General features: G+C 32.1%; 1 protein-coding gene across 1 annotated transcript in view; it reads left to right on the plus strand.

Annotated features, from left to right (window-relative positions):
• Window positions 1–9,468: 9,468 nt before the first annotated feature.
• Window positions 9,469–25,740, plus strand: part of rdgB (retinal degeneration B) — a 250,556-nt gene continuing 234,284 nt past the window's right edge. Inside the window, exon 1 of the mRNA XM_085820751.1 lies at window positions 9,469–9,624. The gene's annotated coding sequence lies outside the window, so the exon portion shown is untranslated. The remainder of the gene's footprint in view (window positions 9,625–25,740) is intronic.

A 25,740-nucleotide genomic window follows, 5' to 3' on the forward strand; every position in this document is an offset into this window, starting at 1 on the left:
AAAGAACAGGTTAGCTCACTTGGGGGAAACAAACGAAAAGCCAGCGACTCGTTCGGCTGTGACGTCACTGAAGTTCGCTGTAGCATCTCCTAACAGTAGTTTCGTATTTCATTTTGAAATATTTTCTGTTTTTCATCGGAAAAGTAAAAATTCTAATATTTGGAGTTGAAACTTAACTACTTAAAATATTGTTTACTGTATAGAATAAGTTTTAATTACGAAAAGTTCCCTCGGTAATTTATTGTTTCATCAAAAATCTTCCAAACTTTCTTACAGAATTTGCTATTCAAGATTCAGCTGTTTATACCGTTACTCATTTTAGCTTCAACAGACTGAAAAACCCACATTTCACAAGAACTGGAAAATATGTAGTGTAGTCAGAGCTTAAATTGTGCCGGCTCCGGTACTTTTCAGTTCATGGGATAAATGATAATTCTAGCCGGAGCGCATCGGAGCCCAGCATAAAAAGGCTTCGGCATTTCTTTTATGTAATTAACGGAACTACAATTTCAGTAGAAATTTAATCTCAAAAGTTTTATTTTAACAGCAATAAAATTATATTAAAAACCGCTTATTAAATGTTAATTTACCTCTTTACATTTTACTGAATTATTTTAATAAATAATAATCAATTATTAATTAATGGTTAGATAATAATTAATAAATATTAATTGCTAATATTAATAAAATAATTATTTATTAATTTGATAATAATTAACTATTTAATTTTTAAATGATAAAGGATTTTAATAGTCATTTTATTTATTTATTTACTCTTGTTCCTCTTTACTAATGATCTTCCAAAAGGTTCCGGCACTTCTAATTTTAGAAATTAAGCCCTGAGTGTAGCGATATAGAACAAATTCAAATTAAGAATATTTATTCTATAAAGCTGTACAAACTTGTCCCTAATGTTTGGAATCTAATTTGGCTGAAATTTAAATTAATTTTTTGCTAAAGCCTACTTTCGGTCCAATTGTTTCTGCAGTACTTGTTTTCATTTAGAAATCTTAGTTTACTTGTGGCTTTTTTACTTCCTTGTACGAAGTAAAAAGGAAGTATTGTAATCGCGAAAAGTTTCAGGCAGCATATTTCAACGAAAATATCCATTTTGACCGCTATCGAATGCAATTTAACGATGTTTTTGCGTGATATCTGTACGTAAGGACAGAATAAAATACTCTTTTCCTTCAAAAAAATTATAAAACTGCTTTAAAATTAATTCTGAAGAGAATTTTTCGTGGCGTCTGTACGAACGCATGTACGTACGTATGTCGCATAACTCAAAAACGAGTAGCCTCAGAACGTTGAAATTTTGCATATAGGACTGCTATAACATGTAGATGTGCACCTCGTATTTTGGTTGCAATCGGCCGCACCAAACGTATATAAATATATTTATCCACTCTGTTACCCGGCTCAGTGATCTCAGTTTCTTTACTCTTATATGTTGGTAAATTGTACATTTTTTGCTTTAAAAATCATTGAATTATGTTGTTTTTATCTTCCGGTTAAGGATTTTATGCCTTTAGTAAATCTCTGTGCAATATTTTTAGATTATCAGCAATTTTAAAATTGTTTAATTGCCGCTAAGCCTTTTTTAATGGCGGCCATTGATGTTTACATTTGAAACAGGAGACTAGTGGATTTGTTGCCAATCTAGAGAAACTTAGCTTCGCAACAACAAAGATAACGATTTCATTTATTATTTAAATCATGCTTAATCCTTTCTGGAATTTTTTCGAGGAAATAAGCGTTTAAGATTTACTTCGTAATTTTAAATATAGATATTTTGAGTTTTTATGTATTTTTGCCTTCCCGCGAAGTGAGAACTGAATTAATTAAATGAGAAATACTAAATCATCTGTGAAAAACTGTTTCTTTTTTGTTTTGTTTGCTTAATTTCTTTTATACATCATTCTAGCTTTATTATAGTATTTGAATAGAACATGTGGCAACGATTAGATAATTGTATTCTTTAAATGATATAAATTTTGTGCATTATGAGTTATAATATGAACGAAATATATCAGTTAACTGTTATATAATTTTTGGATTATATAACAGTTAACTTAGTTTCCGTTATAAAATTATTATATAAGTTAACTGTTATATAATTATTAATACTGTTAAGTGAATCTAGCGCCAGAGTGTCGCTATGGTAAACAAATACTAGAGTGAATTTTAAAGAATGCATTTATTCTATTGTGGTTTATGCGCTGTCGGCGAAATAGATTTAATTGAATCCAATAAGTTTAAATGAAATGCAAGAAAAAATGCGTATAATTTAATATTCCAATTTATTATTCCAATACAAGGGAGTCATGTGGTGTACACATCAATATATGATTAATGTTAATAGATTAAAAAAAAGAAATTGCATAAAATTATAAGTCGCTAGATTCTAAAACTTGTTTGTAATTTCTTGATGTAAAGCAGTAACAAGAAACATAAACAAATGAGCTATTCAAGCTATAACTGAAAGGAAGTGTAATACTTAATCAGCAGACTCTTTAACATCAGCAGCTGCATTATGTAATTCTATATAAAAATTGAGACTTAATTTTAATTTAAATCTTAATTCTTTGAATTTTACTTTTTAGCAAAAATAAAAATTAAAAATTTCCAAAAGTATTCAGATAGAAGATGTTAACTTTTTATATAAAAAATGAGTAAAAGATATTAAAAGAATAGTTGCATATCCTCTATTATGTTTTGTTATTAATATTGTATATTTAGAATTTTATCTTTAGGTTTCTATATTTATTTCACTTACATATTGTTTAATTTATAAAAATAATAACGAAATGAAACATGTAGTCATTTTCTGGATTGTCATCCTCATTTCTTATTTCAGAGAAGTAAATCCTAGATATTAATAGGTGGTGTGGTTTGTGTGATTATGGCAAAGCCTCGAGGGCTATGCGCCTGAAGGGAGGGATGCCTTCGTGGAGGACTTTCTAAGGGAAACTGGCTCGTATACTCGTTACAGATGGGGAAAACCCCGAAAACGCCCATGCAGCCAGCCCGTTCGCGGGATTCGAACCTAGGACCGAATTACCAGTGTTTAGCGACTTTACCGCTCGGCCGCTGGTGGGCAGATATTAGGACTGAATGCTGTATGTGTTTGTTTTGGTATCAAGAAAGAAATATGTTTATATAATAACTTAAATATTACATTTCATTTAGCATAATTCAGTTTAACCATTCTATGAATAAAAAAAATTAGAGTTATCAGTTTAGTTGTGGAAAAATATTATTCATACACAGATAAATGCACTCATAAAAACATTATGCAGTTTATCTTAACGTCATTTGACTGTCATCGTACTTTCTGTGAACACATGGAAAAATGGTGGATGTTTAATATGATGACCTGTGTACAATATCCCCACAGACATAATGATTACATTCGTAGATACTAGCAAAATATAATTCTGCAGGTAAATTTATAGAATTAAATGCAAAAGTCAAAATTGGTACTAAATTTTAAACACTACATTCAACAAAATCTTAGTAAATATGGATCTTAATTTTATAAATGAAATTTTGTATGAAATATATCATGGTGCGCTGTATAGTAATGGAATGCAAATTTTAAAACTATAATAAATAAAATATTTGCTTAAGTTATATTATTCATTCATAATACAAATCATAACAAATTATAAGTACAGATAGAAAATGAAATTTTATATTTTACAAGAATTTTAGCATATTTGTTTTTTAAACGTTTCTATATTCTTAAATCATACATTTCCTAAATTTTGATTGCATTTAAATGCATGCTGTGTATTACTCTGTTTTCAAATAATATGAAAAAAAAAAGCCTTAATAATTAGAAAATTAATATTGCTGAAGGAACTGCTTTACTATCTTTGCAAAATTACTGTAACTAAATTATCCAGAACTGATAGCCTTAAGTATAATAATACAACTTAATTTGATCTCCAAATGAATTGTGAACTTCTAATATGTTGCTTTCTGTACTCTGCGGTGTTGTTAGTCCTTCTTATTGCTTACATGTACCCCGTGTATTAATGATATTGTATTTCTGGCATGTACCATATTAACAGTACAATAGGCTCAAATTCTAAGTAATTGACAAGGCCCATCAGCTGAACACTGGTGGTTTGACTTCAATTCCTGGAGAAAAGGCTGGTTGCATGGCCATTTTTCCATGTGTAAAACGAGTTAATTAATGCACTGAGCTACATACACATAATTTAAAACTATTTAAGCATATTTATATGCATCTGTCACAATTCACAACAATATTCAAAAGCATTGGCACTTAAATACACCTAATAAAATGCATAGAAGTTTCTATATATATTAAAGAATAAATTAATTTAAGTAACCCGAAAATTCAAAATAACTTGCATCAAATCAAAAAACACTATAAGTTTTTATACCTATGAAATAATACATTTTGCTGATTATTTTTTATTTTGCCTGCATTATTGGTGCATAATGCAATCGCGCAGTGCGTACCAACCATTATACTACATAAATTTAATTATATTTGAGAGAAAAAAAAAAGAATGAGTTTCCACAGTCGCGCACAAGCTTACATTCAGCTTAAATCAATGCAAAAATCTATGTTGATCTGAGGAGAGAAAACACATGGACCTTATAAGAAATAGACTAACCCAATTGCCTGTTCTCCCTTGTCTGGCGCGTTCCCGGCTGTCACCTTTATCACATCCGGAGCAGTAGAGACGACTTCCAGAAATTAGCAATGGTTGGCTATTGCAGCGCGTACAATTGTCACGAAAAAGCTGGTGGTAGTGTCTCATTTCACAAGTAAGAATTTAAAAATATTTTTATTTTTGACACTGAGATTGCTTTTAAAATACTTAGCATGTTTTTCAAGCATAATTAACGTTCTAAATAATTATAAAGCTGTTGCATGCTTTCAGGCTTGTATATATTTTTAGCTTTTCCTATGATGTAAGCGAATTTGTAACTTCTTCTTTTAGAAAATAATATTTTAAATCTGAACTAACAGAAAAATTCAACCAAGTAATTTTCTCTTACAATTACTAAAACTATAACTAATACTAAACTACAACTAAATACTAAAATGCCTAAAAATGAATTTTTGAATGTTTTTCTTTAAAATTTATAATTTTTTGCTGCTTTTTTAAATTATAGGTAAATTTTAATTCCTAGCATTATAATATTTAAGAACGAAAAGTATACATCTTATATAGCTGTTTTTGTTGTTAAAAGCTTAGCTTATAAAGTAAAATGTAATGTCTGTTTCTATGCTTTAGTTTCAACAGAACCATATGATGGTTTGCTAGGTTTCAAATATTATAAATCTGGATGTAAAGGTTTGACTTCTCCTTCCAGTGACGACCGAATGATATGCAGAAATAATTTTCAGACAGACTGAAAAGGAGTTTAAATTGAATAAAAAAAATATCATAAATTTCATGACTCTAAAAGTCTTAAAAAGCCTAGGAACACATATATTTCCTTCTCTTCAAGACCATATCTATGATGATGGGCCAGATAAAAACCACCTGATTAAATTAATTAAAGCAGTGATATTTCAATATTTAATAATCAGAATGTATCATGCAGTTGCATGTTACAATGAATCTAAACAGAGAGAAAATATTCGAAGCAGATTTACTAAATTAATTTTATTTAAGCATCAATAAACCATATTATCTGCTTCTCTTCCTCTCTCTCTCTCTAAATATATATATATATAGGTGTGTGTATTTACATTAATAGATAAATAGATATAATCTTGTTTTCACAAATATTTGAAATAAAAAGTGAAGTAAGCGAATTTTTCAATGCAACAAATATCCTAAATTGTTTAGTTTCATACATATGTATTTATGGATGTATAGTCATTCTACTTAAAGTATTTACAGGTATATAAAATTACAAGGTTACTTTAGGCGCATTAATAAAAATTTAAGATTGGACATATAATATCTTGTATTTTATAGTAATTTTTTTAAAATTTATTTCTAGTTCCGCATAAGATTTTTTTATTTACTGCGAATTTTTTAAAAAATTTTTCATTACACCCAGAAAAGTTTATGCTCCGAATTTTATGAGTTATTAATATTGTCATAAATGATCATCTTTTAATACCATAATAATTTTGAAAACAGAAAAAGTAAATAAAATAATCCTTGGTTTCTATAAACATTTGAAATGATAAATATTTGCTACTACTGCCTGAAAATGTTCACAAAATTAAAAAAAAAAATTACCAAATCTTGTTTAATTTTACCTTATTTGTTTCATAGCATCATGTATTATCAATCTTACTTAATTTTACTTTATTTGTAGGCGAAAGTAAATTCATAAATTTTTTGTTTAGAGTTTTTACCGTTTTATCAAAGTAATGATGTTTAGACAAGAATTACGCTTATGCTCAAAATGCAGTAAAAAAAATACTCAAAATGCACTAAAAAGTGGTTTCATGAGATATATAAAATCTTATTAGCAAAAAACTGTGATTTTTATTATCTCATCATTTATACAACGTATTACATTTAATAATTAAAAAGAGTTATGTGATACAAACGCCATATGTTTCAATGTTACGATAAACTAAATCGTCTCTACTCTCTCTTCCCGACATGTGTGTGACGCACGCTCCGCCCACTGGGTTAGTCTATTTCTTATAAGGTCCATGAGAAAACTTCAGTGACGTCACAGCCAATAGACAGCGAGAACGCATTTTCGTTTGTTTACCCCAAGTGAGTTAACCTGTTCTTTCTACGAACCTTGAATTATTACGGCCAAGGCTAGAAGAAAAATGTTAAATATACGAAGCTTCAATCCAAAGCACTGAGTATAATTATACACCGTGATCCAAAGGCTAAGTTTTGCCATGCACACTTGGCACTCCTCCCTTTTTTTTTTCCTGTTGGCTTGAGTGATAAATTGTTAATGCATGTCCCGAGTTCAATTCTTTTCTTTCGGTACTTTATTGATATTTTAAATAAACGATTTTGAAAGGAATATATAAAACTAGCGCTTTATGAAGCGCGTTATGCAGAAATAAACTATATAACTATATATCCTTTGTTTTTTCTTCTATCGGAAAGAATCCTGATTAAAACTGAGATTCGAATAAAAAACAAAATTTGAGAAGGGAAAAAGTTTCTTTTCTGCAGCACAAGGTTCATTAATGTTGAGCTAGTGTAACGTGTTACCTCACAAAATCTAATAATCAAATTAGTCCAAATTTATGATTGCAATTTAAAAAATTACTTTTTAAATTTTTACTAAAAATTGATTGTTTATTGAAAAATTATTTCTTCTGTTGACAAATCGCTTAGCTCATAAAAGTAGTACAGATTAGATTTTAAAAAATCCAAGGGTCTGAATATTTGCATGTTAACATGGCTTTCTAAAAATTCTACCACAAGTCGAAACTAATAATTTTCCAATTGACCTGATATTTATTTATTTATTTTTCACTGAGTTTTCATTTCTCATACTACGCGCCAGGATCCTAGAAGTACTTCGAAGTCCATTAAAAAGAATGCTTTGAACACATAGTCCGTTAGAATGTTCAACTGGGGATGGATTGCCGTCCAGACAGGAAAGTAGGCTCGTAGCCTTCGAACGTGTTTCTCGAAGGCCACGCTTTGCTGCCAGGCTTTGCTGCCCAGTTTCGAATCTCGAAGAAGGCAGGGATGTAAATGGTATGTCCCTACATACCATTTAGATGCAACCTTTTAGATGCCACCATAATAAAGTGACCATCGCTTCCGTCCTTAGTAGTGGCCATGGAGTATAAAGTGGCTTTAAACTCTGTGGGTAGTCGCCAATGCTTATAACGGCTAGTCCCCGGACTTTCGACTGATTTAGTTTTTCACACCCTAAAGTATTTTCTTAGAGAAGAGCAACTAAAGCGATGAGTTTGGTTCGATTACACACACACACACAAAATCAAAGTTTATTGCATTATTAATGTTCAAATTACGCATTTCTTCTTTTCTATTTACAGAGCTTCTTCCTGAAATACTTTCTCAAATATGAGATGATTTTTAACTTTTGAGGTATCCATTAAATCGAGAATTAAAATCATTTTATGATGAATGCTTTCTTTGGTTCATTTCGCCTTTTATTTTGATAGTAATTGACTGCTGATTTCCGTGTGCTTAACTTTATATGGAAATTTCTGAAAGGGAAGGGATTTTTTTTTAAAAATATTATTTGAAACTTGTAACTGAGTTATTATAAAAGGAAAGGAAATAATTCTTTTAATACTTATCAAACTTTTTTACCCTGTATTTTAACAATACATATCCTAAATAAATATTTTTTTATTTAAGTGCGCATCTCATATACTTCGCTTTTCAATACCGTTCAATACCTCAGATTGTTTCCCAGTACAGACAATTTTTACTGAAATAGTTTTATAAACAAATCTTTCAACAGATTGGGTGGTTTCAACAGATTAAGGTTGTAGATTCATTGGGTTATTTTGAAGCAGGAGATGACGTGAAAAATGTGCAATGCCCTACCCAGGATTCGAACCTGGAGCAATGGAATACGCCCTGAGTGTGCGACCATTACACCCCGAAGGATGCTGGAAGGAGGAAGAACGAAGTACCTTATAATGCCATTATATATTTAGATAATATTGACTATCATTATAAATTTAGATATATTTAATTACTAGATTTCTTCACAGTAACGTTCATAGAGTTTATAAATTAATAAATCCTTCATTTCCAAATACATTTATAAGTATTTTAATAAATATTTACGTATTTGTTAACGGCAAATACATGCTATTTACAAGGAAATGCATAAATACCCATATATATTTAATATTTTTCATTTTCGTAAAAATAAAATTATTAGTTTAAAATGAGCAACTATTAAGCCTCTCTCCTAACATTTTTTTTAAAAAAGTACATGTTACAGTATTATGTTGATGACAAAAATGCTTTTTATTATAAAAATTTTGATATTTAGAACATGAAATAAAAGTAGAGAATACTCTATTAAGGGTATCGAAAGACGTATACAATTTTAAAGGTACCTAAGGTATTTTTCATTTCTTACGCAAATCATTTTGCTAAAATCTATATTTTTGTATTATAGTAGCTGTTTCTTTTATGCAGAAGTGTGGCGGTTTTTCGGTTTGTATGGAACTGTCGTGTATGGAAATGCTATCAAACAGATGTCAATGCTGTTTTGGATGTAAACAAAAAACACCCTATCTAGAACCCAAACCCTGAGTCCTAGTACGGAGTTCGCTCCTCCTTTCATTCTTACTTTCATGCTTTTTCCTAGCACTAATTCTTATTTTGAGGAATTAAATAATAGTGTATTCACCCTCAACAAACAAAACGTTTAAAGTAAATTTCTAAGATGAAATTTCCTCATAAGGCTGATGAATTTAATTGTAAACCAAAAATTACATGCAGATACTTTTTTTATATTCTAGCGACAGACGCATGACGTCACGAATAAACAAGCTGATGAGTTAGTTGCAGTGGTTGATGTTGCAGACGATAGCTTATCGACTGTATTGAGATTTGGTGCTTGTTAGTGGATTTCTATGTGTCTAAGGAGTTTTAAAAATGTAGTGTTTTGAAGAGTGAAGTTTGACCTTTCTTTGAACTCGTGAGTACATTTATGTTGATGGAATTTTAACGAATTATTTTTTTTAAGGGTACCTTTAATTGGAAGAATACTTAAAAAATTCTAGCTTACTGTTGTGTGTATTTTAAAATTTTGCCAGGTATATTTCACTTTCTGTATATTTAGCTGTTAACATTAATTCTCCGAGTTGCTCAACAACAATGGTTTTTCTTGATTAAGTAGAATTATTAAAAAAGTTTTAATTCTGGAAAAGAAAAAAAAAATTGATATGTGAAATTTGAAAACATTGGTAAGAATTAATGTCTTATTGAATTCCATTTTGAAATCGTAGCTTGAAATTCTAGGTAATTATCTTCCTCCCCTCCACAAAGAATTTGTAATCATACTTTCAAAGGAGAATTTATGTTAGTTCCAAAAGGGTTCTGCTTTAAAACTAAAATGCATACAAACTCAGTAATCTTAGCAATGATGTAAGATTACTCTTCTTAAGAGACTGCTTTTTATTGTATTTTACTCATATACGTATATTTAGAGAGCAAGATTATAAAAGATCTGTCATTATTTCATTTTTACAGTTTTATGTTCTAGTCAGGAATCATAAGTTCTAATTTCCTTTTGAAATCTAAATAAGTTACATGTTGTAAATGTATAATAATTGAAAACTGTTAGCATAAAACCTAATAAATTTAAAGGAATTCAAAGTGATCGTTTTTATTTTAACAACTTATTAATCTTTTCTAAAACTGTTAACATTTTGTTAACGTTGAAGATAAATGCACAAAAATTTTAGCATGCAAAATTGCCTATAAAATGGGTGCATTAACTGTTAGGTAATACCATCTTTTTTTTAGCTTCATTTCATCCGCAATATATTAAAAAAAATTAAGTACAGTGTTTCAAAATATGTTATGTTCTAGAGGTTATTTATCCAATTTAGAGTTTTTAGAACAAACAGATCAGCTGTGTAAGTGTCCATGGTAGTTAAGAAGTTCTTTATTTAAATAATATTTATTCCCTAGATTTGCAGGATAATTTATATTTTATTGATTGTTTTTATAGTATTCAGATTAGGAACAATGATATGGTAATATAAAGTATGAATTTGATTGAGGTCTGAATTTCATGCATGTTTTGGTTGATAGAATAATAGCATAAATTTGGTGTACATTAGCACCCTCAGTTCCATGTTCCATTATGGCTGAGTGGTTAAAAACTAATGAATGCTTGTACTTCATGCTGAGTTAGAATGAGACAAATTGGCTGGTTGCATGGTTGGTTTTTATGGATTTTTTACTTGTATAACATAAATACAAGCCAGTCGCTCTTAGGCATCTAAGAAGGCACCTGATGCTTTTATTCCTGGTAAAGAGGGACCTGTATTTGTTTTCCTTTGAAATCTATAAAGTTTTAGTTAAAATATAGGCCAAACACGAGATTGTTGTTTTCTTAATTTTAAGTTTTATTTTATCATGCTTCTCTCCTTTATTTAGCTACATGTTGCCTTGATGATGTGTCTTAAATCTTAGATTGACATTAAAAATGTTTGTAATTTGCATCAGAAGAAACGAAACATGCCTGATTATACATATTATATTAAAAAATTTGTTAAGTGATTTTTAGTTATAATGTATCTTTGTATAGTGATCATCACATTAGTTGTTATCAACTGGCAATTATTTTCAATACTTTTCTGTTAATGGCATGCTACTTGCTAAATATATACTGAAGAGTCAAATGTGATAGTTTATTAGAGGGGTCTTCAACCCGTGTCCTGCGGGCCACAAGTGTCCCGCTGAAGACATTTTAGTGGCCCCACATTTGAATCTGAAGAATTTTAAGAAATTTTGATTTCAAGAAAAGCCTTGTTGGCTTTTTGTCATAAAAAAAATTTTTTTTTCTCTTATTCTTGGTATTAAAACATTTATACATGCCTGGTATTGTTAGAGATAAAAATTTCTGAAAATGATGAGTTTTTCAAAAATTTCTCTTTATCTTATGTAAAATATAACGTTAAAAAAATATAACGAACTACTCTGATATGCGCCCTCAAGTGCCAAATTTCTCGCCAAACAGATTTGGCGAGAAACAGTTTTGGCGAGAACGTATAACTTCACGCTGCCATATTACTATCTAAATTTTTTGTCTATATTTCAAACTTTAAGCCTAAAATGTCTCCAAAAACGCGGTTTTTGCACATGCAAAAACTACGTTTTGAACACACGATTTAAGCTAAAAATCCGAAACAACAACAAAAAATTTAGATTGCAAAAACGTAAAGTTTCTAACCAAAACTATTTGACAAGAATTCATGTACACAGCGACATGTTTTAACTTAAAAAAACATCTACGAATGGCACAATGTAGGCAACGAACGAATCTACGAACTACGCACACCTCGCTTTAATAAATTAACATAACAACAATAAATTTCAAAGAATACGATGTACGCAGCATCCTGTTTAAAGTTAAAAAAAAATCTATGAATTGCACAATTTAGGCAAGGAACGAATCTACGAACTACGCACACCTCGCTTTAATAAATTAACAATAAATTTCAAAGAATACCATGTACACAGCATTCTGTTTAAACTTAACGAATTGCACAATTTAGGCAACGAACAAATCTACGAACTACGCACACCTCGCTTTAATAAATTAACATAACAACAATAAATTTCAAAGAATACCATGTACACAGCATCCTGTTTAAATTAAAAAAAAAACATCTACGAATTGCGCAATTTAGGCAAGGAACGAATCTACGATCTACGCACACCTCGCTTTAATAAAATAACATAATAACAATAAATTTCAAATAATACTATGTACACAGCGTTCTGTTTCAAAAACAACAATAACGACAGAAATTCATACTAAATAACCAATGAACATAACATTCTACAAAATAAGAACAAGAACAAAATAAAATGCACTTACCATGAATTAATGCTTTTTCGAGCAGCAGAAATACCAATTTCATACTGCCTTTAACATGCCGCCACGTAATCACTATCGTATTTACATGACAGCCAGACACACTCCAGAAAATTCTTACTATGGTTCACAAATAAATAAAATTACAAATCCCTACTTCTGTCATGCACAGCCATTAAAAATAATCTCCCAGACCCTCTTTCCACACCTCCAAATACCCACTACCCCTCAACAGAATGGCCACAATGATATTTCCTTTTGCCGAACTTCAATTCAACAACTTCTACCATTTTATCTTTACCTCCCATCTTCTAAGACACAGACGCGAATCAACGAGCTCTAGTGAAAGATTGTTCAACGTCAACAGGGTTGCCATAGAACACGCAATCGCGCCAAAAACCAGCACAGAACATATATCGCCACATTTGGTGAAATTAGGGCGTATATCAGAGTTGTACCAAATATAAAATTTGACTACGCATAAAATCTCAATTCCATAAGAAGGGTACATTCTTTTCTCCAACAGGTTTGCAACAGATGTCGGTCTTTCGTCAATACTTTGCCAAAGGTGAGCCTGAGCATGCCGCTACTGTAGACGGGAGGGGGAGTAAATTAACAGAATTATATTTATCCAAATATTGCAATTAGTTGTCAAAGGGAACGGTGACTGTAAACATCCCGTTAAATTTAGTAATAAGCAGATTTTCTACAGTTGATTTTAAGCTAGGTTACTCCCTCTTATTCCAGATTCTAAAATTCAGAAGCGCTTATGGTCTTTGAATGAGTACGCACTACCAAGTTGTGATAGCAAAAAAAGAAAAGTTGAAGGAAAAGTGTAATTTTTTTTAAGAAAAGTGGTCAGATCTTTTTTTTGTTTGTTGTACATACGGGTAATGCAGTTTGCCTTATTTGCAATGACAGTGTAGCTGTGATGAAGGAATACAACATTAAGAGACATTATGATAATAAGCACACTGAGAAATATTCTACATCGAAGGTCATTTTTGAAGTGATAAGGTGAGTGAATTAAAATCAAATCTAAATTTTCAGCAGTCTTTCTTCACCATAGTGAATAAAAAATCTGAAAATAGTGTTCGTGTTAGTTACATAATAGCAGAAAAAATTGCTAAGCATGGAAAAGCCTTTGCTGATGGAGAATTTGTAAAAGAATGTCTTCAGAGTGCAGTTGATGTGTTGGTGTGCTTTGTCCATCACAGGCTAAGTCATATCAAATTATTAGCTTGTCTGGTGTGACAGTAGCGAGACGCATAGAGGACTTCTCAACAGTATATTCGGTAAATTAAAATCCAAGCACAAAAAATTTGAGTTTTATTCTGTAGCGATGGATGAATCAACAGATGCAACAGATACTGCACAAATAGGTATTTTTATTCATGGCGTTGATAGAGACTTCACAATTAGAGTAATTTCATCTTGTTTTAGAATTATGAGTAAAGAAAAATTTCTGTTCTCCAAATAACTGTTACCTTTTACTCAAATAGGGAATTTTAACATTATTGTAAAGACCACCAAAGAAAATGCTTAGATTTCTATCTTAAGAAAGTATATTCAGTACATCATACAAAAGTTTAAAATTTCTATTTTGCAGGAAAATACGTTTTCAAATGCAGTGTAAGAGCAATAAGAATTATAGGTATATATTAATGCTACCACCTTAGTGCAATTTCATGATTTTTTTAACAAATGAAAAAGTAAAATTATTCGGTGCAAGGTTAGTGGCTATCGTAACTTTTTAAAAAAAGACTCTCAAACTTAATTTATCTTAAGTTGGCAACCATTATCAACATATGAAAAGAAAACATACTTCAGTAATTTAAAATGCAGATTTTAATTATTAAATAAGTATTACATGATACATTAAAAAAATAGACACATCTGTCTTCAAATCTATTTTTTTTTCCTGCTATTCTATTCCTAAGTATACAGTCATCTGTTTTTGCTTAAAAAATATTGGAGATTTGTATTTCTACAGAAATTTTACCGTGTTTTCTTCCATTGCTGGCATATTCCTTGCGCACGTATTTTAAAATCAGGTTTAAGCCAAAAAGTATTATGATTTATTTTAAAACTGTAGGAACTTGGAATACAACAACAACAACAAAATTGCATCATTGCTTGACTAAAGAGATTGTTATGAGCATGGTTGCCTGAAGAAAGGTTATGTGCATGGTTGCCAGACTTGGGCACTTTCTGAAAATTTTAAGACTTCTGGGAAACATTTAAGTATCTATTTATATCTATCTATGTGTTATGTGTTATATTTATATTTATCTATGTGTTATGTTCAATAATCCCATTAATAATAAAAAGCAGTATTATTGTTAATTGGTTTGAAATACATATTGCCCTTCAAAAAGTTTACTGATGCTTGTTATGCATGTTCGTTGCGTTTTTAATTTAGTTAATTTTTTGCTGTTTTATGTAATTTCTGGTGTTTCTTTATGGATGTTTCATGTGCTTTTAATTTTTTGCTGTTTTGTGTAATTTGCAGTGCATTGCTATTTTTTAAAATAGCTACTGTTTTTCAAATGTTAATTTGGCGAGAAATTACTTGGCAATAGTAGGCGACTTTCCGAGAATGTTGGGCTCATAATGTGTTAGTAGCCTAGAATTTTAAACTTTTTAATCTCATTCTTAATTAGAAAATTATTCTTAAATCTATTTTCATCACATATTGTGTTTTATTTCAGTAGATATTTAGCACAGAATCATGAATTGGTGACCTCTTTGACAGATGCCTAGCTTATTCAAGCTTTTCGATCTGTCTGTTAAATGTCTTGGATTGTTTGGCCTTTGCACATGAAAAATACATGAAATTTTTTGATTATAAGAGATGTTTTAGATTTTCATCCTATCTTATATAGGTTGCCATCATCAATAGCTAATAGGGTAAAATGATAATAACACCTCCTACTGAGAAAATTTAAGTCATGTATTTGCTAGCAAAATTTCAAGCTGAAATGTTGCTTTCACTAAGGAACCAGTGGCCGAGCGGTAAAGTCGCTGAACACTGGTAGTGTTTGGTCCGAGATTCGAATCCCACGAACGGGCTGTCTGCATGGTCATTTTTGTGGTTTTCTCCATGTGTAACATGTATACGAACCAGTTTCCCTTAGAAAGGCCTCAATGAAGGCATCCCTGCCTTTAGGCAGATAGTCCTCAAGGCTTTGCCATAATCACATACACAGACATTAATATTATGATGAACTATGCCTTTTTATATTAGATCAACAGTTTAAATCTAGTAAGTTGGCATGTAGAAATTATAAAATTAAAAATATGAAATCGTTATTTATGAAATAATGAAGTATTTATGATCTAAAGAGTATCAAAATTTACAATATATATATATATATATTTATCTGTTTACCTTATTAAACATTTCTTTCAATGCAAGTTGTTCGAGTTGCTTTTTTTTTTTGTTTTTTTTTGTTTTTGTGCTAGTACTTTCTCTTTAATTCTGCAGACAGATATAATCTCTTGTTTAGTGACATTGTTGAAGTATTGTATCTGATGTTTCGAGAATTCCGACTAACCTGTCAATCGAAATTTTCTCATTTTCAGTAACTTCTCTGCAGTGGCGTAGCTAGGGTGGGGCAAGGGGGGACATCTGTCCCCGGGCGCAGCATACAAGGGGCGCCAAATTGATGCTATGAATTTTTTTAATGAAATTTTTACCATTCTTGGCACACAGAAAGGGGCGCAAATTCTTCAGTTGTCCCCGGGCGCTGGAAACTCTAGCTACACCCCTGCTTCTCTGTCACTTTCTTCGCTATTGGTAGCTGTATTTTCTGGATCTAGAACCATACAACAGATTTTGCCATTCATTAATTGATTGATGATTGAGAAGCACTGTCATCATAATGAAAAACTTCTTTTATATCGTCTTCATTTATTACCATGCCTCCACATTTCTTTACAAAATTTGTTAATTGGAAAATTTCACTTGTTTTGCGATGTCTAAAAATCTTTAAAATTAGAGGCTATCATCATCAAATTTAACTATCTTTCACTAAACATATTTGGCTCATGAGCTTGGTGACAAACGACAAGTTTTCCTTTAAATTTTATCTTGCTTCTATCGTGCATTGAGACAATTAAGCCTGAATTGTATTAGTTTGGTTGTTTATTATACTTATGTCTATTTCGTGCACATGCTTAAGGCTTATCAGAGTTCTGAATAAATAAATTCCCACATATACTTAAGCCTTATTGAGGACCGGCGCAGAAATAAACCTGCAACGTGTTATCACTGCAAAGGGCCACATCCGGCAAATTTCTCTCAGTGCACAGCAAGACCTCAACAAAATAGATCAAAATTTACTCCCAGCCAACCTCCTATCAGAAATCCATGGAATCTGCATAAAGAAGATTTTCCTCCTCTCAGCTTAAATCTAGAAAATAATCAAAATGCGCACATTGCTGAACCCCAAGAAGCAAATAATTCGCTCTCAGAAGTTTTCAATCTTGGATCTTTAAAAACTATATGGACTACAATAACCGAAGGCCTAAAAGAAATAAAAAAACTAAAATCTGCATTAGACAAAATCAGCATCATAGTTAACATCATTGATAAAGTCTGCAATTACATTTAATATGCCTAAAAACGTCAATATGAGAAGCTTTAAAATTATTTCCTGGAATGCAAATGGCTTAAGTAACAAAAAGGATGAATTGAGTGATCTTATTCTTGAATTAGAACCGGATGTTCTGTTAACACAAGAGTCTCACTTACAACCTGCAAACAGAGTACTTTATGCAAATTATGCTACTTTCAGATCTGACAGAACTACAGGGCGAGGAGGTGGAATTATTACTTTCTTTAAAAGGAGCATCAATTAAACAAAAGCAATCTACTTCTTTTGAGAGTAATTCTATCGAAATTGAAATTGAATCTAACAAATTCATAATCTCCAATATTTATATTCCACCGAATCATAGACCAATTATGGCTGAAATTGAACATCTTTTGGACTCTAATTATCCCTCTCTTATAGGTGGCGATTTTAATGCGAAACATCAATGTTGGAATCCTGGTGCAAGCAATAGAAAAGGTACTGAAATTTTCAATTTGATACAGGATAAAAATTATGTTATACATGCTCCTGATGAACCAACACATTTTGATTACCATAGCTGCTCCATCTTTGTTTTTTTTTTCTTTCAAATAACCTCAGTTTCAATAGTCAAACTTCTGTTATTCCTGCATTATCTTCTGATCATAATCCTATCTTGCTTGAAATTAATTTCAAGTGCTTCCTTCCTGCATTAGGTCGCAACATTGGAATTACCAACTGGAATAAATATTCTCAAATTCTGACAAAAACTATACCAGGAAATCCTTGCATTAGCAGTAAAGAAGCCTTAGACATGGAAATTCAAAATTTTACCAACAGTGTTGAACAAGCTTTAAGTTCTGCTACCAATAAATTCATCCGTAATCATCCTTTTCTTCCTCTTCCGAATAACATCAGGCAAAATATTAAATATAAAAATCGCATCCGGAAATTATGGCAATCTGCTAGAGACCCAAGAATTAAAGCTCACTTAAACGCTCTTCAAAGGACCATTAAAAAAGATATCAGGGAATTTAAATCTCAACGATGGAGCAACTTCTTAAACACTCCTGCTACTGAAGACAATTCCCTCTATGACATTGCTCGTAAATTCAGGAAACCTTTCAAGCAGATTCCTCCACTTCATGGTTGCAATGGTCAAATTTTATTCTGATGAAGATAAAACCAATACTTTCGCTGACATTATTGAAGATACCTTTACTCCCAATGCTTCCCCATATGATAATGATCATATCACTAAAGTCAATAGAACAGTATATTCTATCCTTAATAGCCCTGGACCACCTAATTTCACTTTTCTTGCTTCTCCGAGAATTGTTGCGGATTTTATTAGCTCTTTAAAAACTAAAAAAGCTGCTGGATTTGATGGCATTTCTTCCAAAGCACTCAAGCACCTTCCAATTAATGCAATTACGTGCTTAACTAAAATAATTAACTCAGTTATCAAGCTCTCTTACTTCCCAAAAGTATGAAAACATGCATTTGTTGTTGTCTTCCCTAAGCCTCATCAAAGTTCTACTTTTCCTCAAAATTATCGGCCTATCAGTTTACTTAGTCAAATTTCTAAAATTGCTGAAAAAATCATTCTGTTTTATGTTAATCGAATCATGTCTCCTAGCTCTTATACTCCTGATGAACAATTTGGATTCAGACATCTGCACAGCACCAATCATCAGCTTCTCCGCGTTATCAATTACATTACCGATGGATTCAATTGCAAATTTCCTACCGGCGCAATTTTCTTAGATATTTCCAAAGCCTTTGACAGAGTGTGGCACAAAGGACTTATATTCAAACTAATTCAGCTCAATTTTCCGAACCACTTTATTCGACTTATTGCCTCTTACCTCAGAAATCGCTCTTTTGCTGTCAAAGTTGGAAATACCCTTTCAACTACTAGAAATATTACTGCAGGTGTCCCAAAAGGCTCCGTTCTCTTTCCTTTTCTTTACAATATTTATACTCAAGACATTCCAAAAGAATCTCATATTACTATCGCCTCATTTGCCGACGATACCGCTATCCTATCTCAAGCTTCAACCATCAATACTATACAAATTTTTCTACAAAACTATTTGAAGCTTCTTGAAAACTGGATGACTCTGTGGAGAATTGCCGTTAACTCTGACAAAACCAAAGCCATTATTTTCAGAAAAGGACAAACAAACTTCCTTCCGCCTAATCCCATCTTCTTTGACGACGAAATTCAGTGGACAGATCTAGTGAAGTGTCTCGGAGTCACACTTGACAAAAAACTCACTTTTCGGCAACATTTACACGAAACTATCAGGAAATATCTCAATAGCTACTATGCGTCCTCTCCTTGGCAGACATAGCAATCTGACTATCAACAATAAGCTTATTTTATAGAAGTCCATCCTTAGACCTACTTTACTTTACGACAGTCCGGTATGGGGACACGCCGCTAAAACCCACATAAAAAAGATCCCAGTTATTCAAAATAAAACCCTTCGTGAAATTATTAATGCACCCTGGTTCATCCCAAATTCATATATTCACAGAGATCTTCAAATTGATACTATACAAAATTATATCAAAAAACTTGCATCAATTTTTTTTCCTTTCTGTACTATTACGTCCAAACAGCTGTATCAGCTCTTTGCGATGCTCATCTTTTCCTAGAGCAAAACGCAAATATCCTTCGGATATTCTAACCTAACATTTTGTTAATTATTTGAAGTACCTACTGCCTTACTGATCCAACTTTTTTTCACATTGCTGGTCTTTTTTCATTCATTTCATCTTTCTTCGCCGACTGATGGCGGCTAAGTGAAATATCTCATTCTACCATCTTGATTCTTCATATTTTCCTTTTGTTGTTCCAGACATTCTTTTATCTGATACAGAGTAAAAGCGCGCTGTCACTCTCTTTGCATTCGACACAAGCAAGTAGATATCTTACCGCCTGATGCAGTCTTCGTGGATTCTGTGACCAGGTGCGGCCATACGAGCCCTGGCGCTGGTTCTGGGTTTATGTGAATAATAAATCAGTTATTCTTAATTCACATACCCCTAAATATAATCTTTGTGTCTATGAGTATCATCAACAAAATCTATTTTTAAGAATGGAAAGAAATTTTTGTAAAATTTTTCCTCCTTAACATTTTTTAGCACATTTAACTTAAATCTGTAATCATCGGAAAGCTTAATGTCAACATAAAAGGTTACCATACCTTTATTATTCAATTGCTCACAGAAAAAAATTGTTTAGGCATCGCTACATGTGTCATTACTCAAGTTGTTATGTTTTGATAAACATTCGGTGATGAAAGGAAAGTATAATAAATAATGATTCGCCAGGTTGGCGTCAAATCAACGATGTATCTATGTGAAATGTTTCGTTTTGAGATGAGTGCCAAGCAGATACGAAGCAACGGAGCCAAATTACTGATCGTACAATTTTATGCTAAAATGATTGTTTCTTCAATAACAAGGTATTTTATTTCGTGTCGAAGTGAAATTAAGAATCTGGACTCTCCAGATGTTTTATTATGCTTGGAGGGGGATATCAAATGCGCATGCATAAAGCTTACGAGAAAACGTTGATGGTTTTGAGGTCCGGATTTTAGATGTCCGGATTGCGGACTTTGTACTGTATAACTTACGTGGTATTTTTTACTGTTCATAAATTGGGACAAGTGTACTATGCTATCTTCATTTTAACCTCAGAATTATGTCATATCTAAAATAAAGAGAGTTTTTGAAAGAGGACAGAAGTGCAAATTATTACTGCAGAAAAGATGCCAGTGAACAGGCTCTTATCTTCTATCTACATACAGGGCTGACACCAGAGCTTGTGTAACTATTGCAGCGAATCTGGATGGCAGTATTTAGGGGTAGCAGAATTAAAGTATTAGATTTTATAAACTTTTAAAATAAGTTTTTAAATGTAAGTCAACAGATAGCAGAATTTAGGAACCACAGAGATTGCACCAAGATTTTATTTTATCAGTGTGTGTTAAATAGTACCTATATTTATGTAATATAACTGCTCCATTATTGTAATAAGACTGTTCCATTACTGTAATAAGATGATTTTGCGAAAGAAAAGCTGAAACTGATTGGCGATGGTTCTCAGCATTGTAACTTGAAGTGATTTTAATGTGTTACTTGAAAACTGCGTAGTTAGCAAGATGACACTTGAAGAACACACATAGTGATAAATTCCACACATAATTTTATTCCTTAATAATGCACATCATGACAGTGGGTGCACTATGCACCCCCACCCCCAATTTTGTACAGCTTACATTTCTTAAACTATGGAAGAAATTAGAGAAGTAAACTCCGAGTGGCTAGTGGCAAGGCAACACAAGCATCTAGACTCTGAAGTGAAGAGCGAACAAGAAGGAGTCTTGGATCTTGGATCATTTCTATACTTCTGGCTTCAGCTACTAAGAGCTCTTACCAGTAAATAATCTTTAAACCATAGGCCATTAAGGTTGTAAAATTAAAAGATGTGTTGAAAAATACACTCGCCCAAGGGGGAGATCAATAAATGAGAGAACTCATAATCTAAGTTTGCTAAAATGCATATCGTAGCATATCATGGAAAGCGTAGCTACTATATCAATGGCGGCGAGAAGCGAAACGAAAGAATTGGCAGAGTCAGAACGGCAAATCACATGATCAGCGTTCTGTCTTAGTTTATAAATTTATGTTTTTAGAAATAAATAAATTATAACATGGTAAAACAAACAAACTATGTTGAGAATAAAAGTCCTAAATCTTTTGAAATACATGAAAACTTCTTAATATGTGATTGGATGAAGGATTTCTTTAGCAATACAGATTGGATGATGGATCTTTTTCCTTTAGTTAGAAAAATTATTGCTCTGTTATTTTTAGAATGAAGACAGGAGTTAAAGGGGTGTTATTAATTTATTATTTGAAATATTTTGAAAAGTAGATATTTTATATTTTACAGGTGCTCTTCCCCTAAATTGATCTGTTCTCTCAAATTCGAGATCTTTCCATGCTATATAACACATCTTGAAAAAGGTAACTAAAACTAAAATTGGCATCTACTTCGGTATAAATACTCTTGGCACAACAACTAAGTCATTTTTTTTTCTAGCTTCACCACTGCTAACATATCCTCGCTGCTCTGCTTGTCTGTCTAAAATGATGCTGACCCTGTTAACCTGTATATATAAGAAATCATTGTAATTGTTTATGATAAAAAATTTATTGTCTGAGAAGAATTATTCTAATGTGCCTAGAAATAAAGATGGTAATTAGCAGAACTTGGTCTGGTATCAACGTCTTCCCATCTTGCCACTCTGCCATCACGACTACACATTAAAATATCACATATATGTAACATTATATTGATTGTAATATAATCTAGTATAATAAAACTGATACATAGTTCTGGAGATATTTTACTCATAAAGAGGCAGATGTACTTTATTGCATAGTGTATATATATGTCATATTTTAGGTGTAGTCGTCATGGCTGAGGGTGAAGGCATACTGACGAAGCTAACAAAACTGAATTTTAAGAATCATCATCCATTATTTATTTTTACACATTTCAAATCATCTCTTTGGCATACAAATTACTTTTCAATCATAGTTGAATACAATAATTTTTATGTACACTGGTTTTAAGCCCTGAGTATACAGTATAATGTACTAACAGAAATAAACATCATTCAGTACTTTTATGTTAACTGGGTGCCAAGTATGTGCAGAAGTAACAAATGTAATAGTTTATTTATATTGCATCATAGACAACTATGCAGTGGTTAATCTGCACAGTGTTGCAACTGTACAGTTCTCTGATGATTAAGTTAAAACAAACTACTGTGTGCATAGGAGAACACCTGTTTTTTTCCAACATGTACACAGCAATATGTTTTCGTTTAAAACACTCTTAGAGAATTGCTCTGATTTGGCATCATGCACAACTTGATATTGCATGCATTAAACAATATATGTAATGTATTCATAATATATAAAATAGTTATTCTTTTCATAAAGCTTTATGTATCATTAGGGTTGCCACCATCTAATCTAAGGTTCAAAGACCTTCAAGGTTCCACCTGAACGTTTTCAACACGTTCACATTGATATTGTTGGACATTTGCCTTCATGTCAAGGTTTCAGATACTTACTAATGATGATTGATCGTTTTTCAAGATGGGTTGAAGCCCTTCCTATGGCGGATCAATCAGCAGAAACAGTTGCAAAGGGAATGATCTCAACCTAGATTTCTCGTTTTGGAATTCCACGGCGTGTTACGTCTGATCAAGAACGTCAGTTTGAAATTCAACTCTTTTCATCTTTGAGAAAATACTTCGGTTTTCAAAAATCCAGAACATCAGCAAAGCATCCACAGTCGAACGGATTGATTGAGCGGATTGAGTAAAGGCAAGCTTGAAATGTCATTTACAACAAAGCAAATCTTGGGTAAACGCTTTACCTTTGGTTCTCAGATTACTCTCTGCATTGAAAGAAAATATAGGACACTCTTCAGCCGGAAGTTCCCTCTGTTTACCCTGGGAATCCATCACCACGATCCCTAAACCACAGGTTTTCGTCTGCAGTAACGAGGCCACTTCATCTCTGCAACCAGCTTATCTTGGGCCTTATGTTGTCAAACGCCGAGCACAAAAGTATTTTGATAGACTGAAACCATGCTTTACCATAAAAGACAATGATGAGCAGTCTCTTGAAACCCACAGGCAGGCAGGCACGCAAGGACTGGCGGACGGACAGACAGAGAGACACAGAATTTCGCCGTCAATGAATCACAACCACACTACCCATCTAAAGGATTCTGTCTCGTTATCGTTTTCACTAGGAAGGGGGTGTGTAGCATCCTGTAATTTTCGTAAAATGGCATCACAAAAAGACTGTTCGAAGGATAAGCATTCATTGGAATTTCGTTTAAAAAAGGTTACTTGATATTTTTTCCAGTCCTGTTTTCTCGTTAATACATTTGTTTAAAGAAGTTCGTTCTTTATAGTGTATCAATAATACTTTAGATTTTATGCAACGTACTTCGTATTTATTGTAAAAGCTGTACGATTGTGTTATAGAAGTTCCGAAATAATACTTAGAAAAGCTGTGAACAGATGGCGATGTACGCTGGTGCCTGATGACTTTGGATTTACGGATTTCCTTGGATTTTGCTGAATAATTGCAGAAACAGTGGCGATATTTTCAGGAGTAACTGCAGTTTGCCTGCGACCAAAACTCCGTACCATCAAATTTTGAATAACGTACATCTCTACCTGAATTTGGAAAATTTTTTTTTTTTTTTTTTTTTAAATATCTATTTTACATTTTGTATAGCATTTATGAGTTTTTGATTAGGAAACTCATTCAAAGCAAGCAATGGCAAAACTGTACCCCCCTCCCCCCTACAAAAAGATATCTCAGCGTGCAAGGCTGTGTATCGGAAATTCTAAAGATATGATCTTTTAAATATTTTGTGACAACTGTTTTTGATTTTTGCTGTTGAATTGAATATTATGGTTTAATTACAAAGAACGTGATATTTAATAAGTAAAGATAACGCACAAAACGTTAAAATAGCTCCCCTTTGGCCGTAATATAAAATCTGAAAAATTTCGGATTTTTTTTCCTCTTTTTGAAAAATTTTAAGGTGTTTTTGGAGCGCTGTTTGTACGCAATACGTATTGCGATTATAGCGTGCAGCTTTGTAACTATTATTCGGAAACTTCTGTACAAGAATCTTACACAATAGTTTGCACAATAAATGTACCGCTTGTTGTGTTCCTCTGTCGAATTTTTGTTTTCGAGATTTTTAATTTTCAAATAAGGGATTTCTTTTCATGACACCCTGCATGTGTGTAAAAGAGAAAAAAAAAGTATAAAAGGGAGAAAACCCTTTTAAAGACTATTTTGATTATAAAGGGGGAAGGGGAAAGAGGACAGCGATATTATCCAGAACATTTTATTTTATCTATCGAACAAACGAAAGAAACTTTCTTTGATACAAAGTTGTGTATTATGTCATCATTTTATTTTTCTCTCGCTTCTTTTTGCACATTTAACAGGGTAAGATCGCAGAGTCTGCTTCAACTCGTAGTTGCTCTTAAGTAGGAAATGATCAATTTAATTCTGCTGAATGATCTACCACAGTTGACAGTGGATTATGGAACAGTTAACATTAGTAAGAGGTCTTCCTTCATCTTTGCATGTCGCAGTCTTCCTTCATCTTTGTACTTCGCAATGAAACCGAGAAACTTTTCAGGCCTTGGAATTTTCGTGTTGTGAGTCAAATGCAGCGTTTTGATAACAAAATTTATTCTTAAAACTACTGCACATTCAGATCAACATTTAGCTTTTTCCAAAATATTTCTGCATTTCTTTTTTTAGTCGATGTTGTCAACACCATAGCGCAATATGTTGGTCTAGCAAGAATCCGAAATTAGAATTGTTATCTTGCAACAAAGCGGATTTTTTGTTTGTTTCCATATGAAAACTTTTGAAATTTCTTTCTGTTTCTCTATTTCTTTTCTAGCTTCTGAGCTTTGGTTAGGCTTAATTTTCGTCAGCCTTTGATGTCTCTCACCACTCCTTCTGGCCATATAGTGAATTTTTCGTTCAG

Source organism: Stegodyphus dumicola, chromosome 7 (assembly GCF_044657685.1).
Source record: "Stegodyphus dumicola isolate Sdum_Otavi_A_Nest chromosome 7, ASM4465768v1".
Lineage (NCBI taxonomy): Eukaryota > Metazoa > Arthropoda > Arachnida > Araneae > Eresidae > Stegodyphus > Stegodyphus dumicola.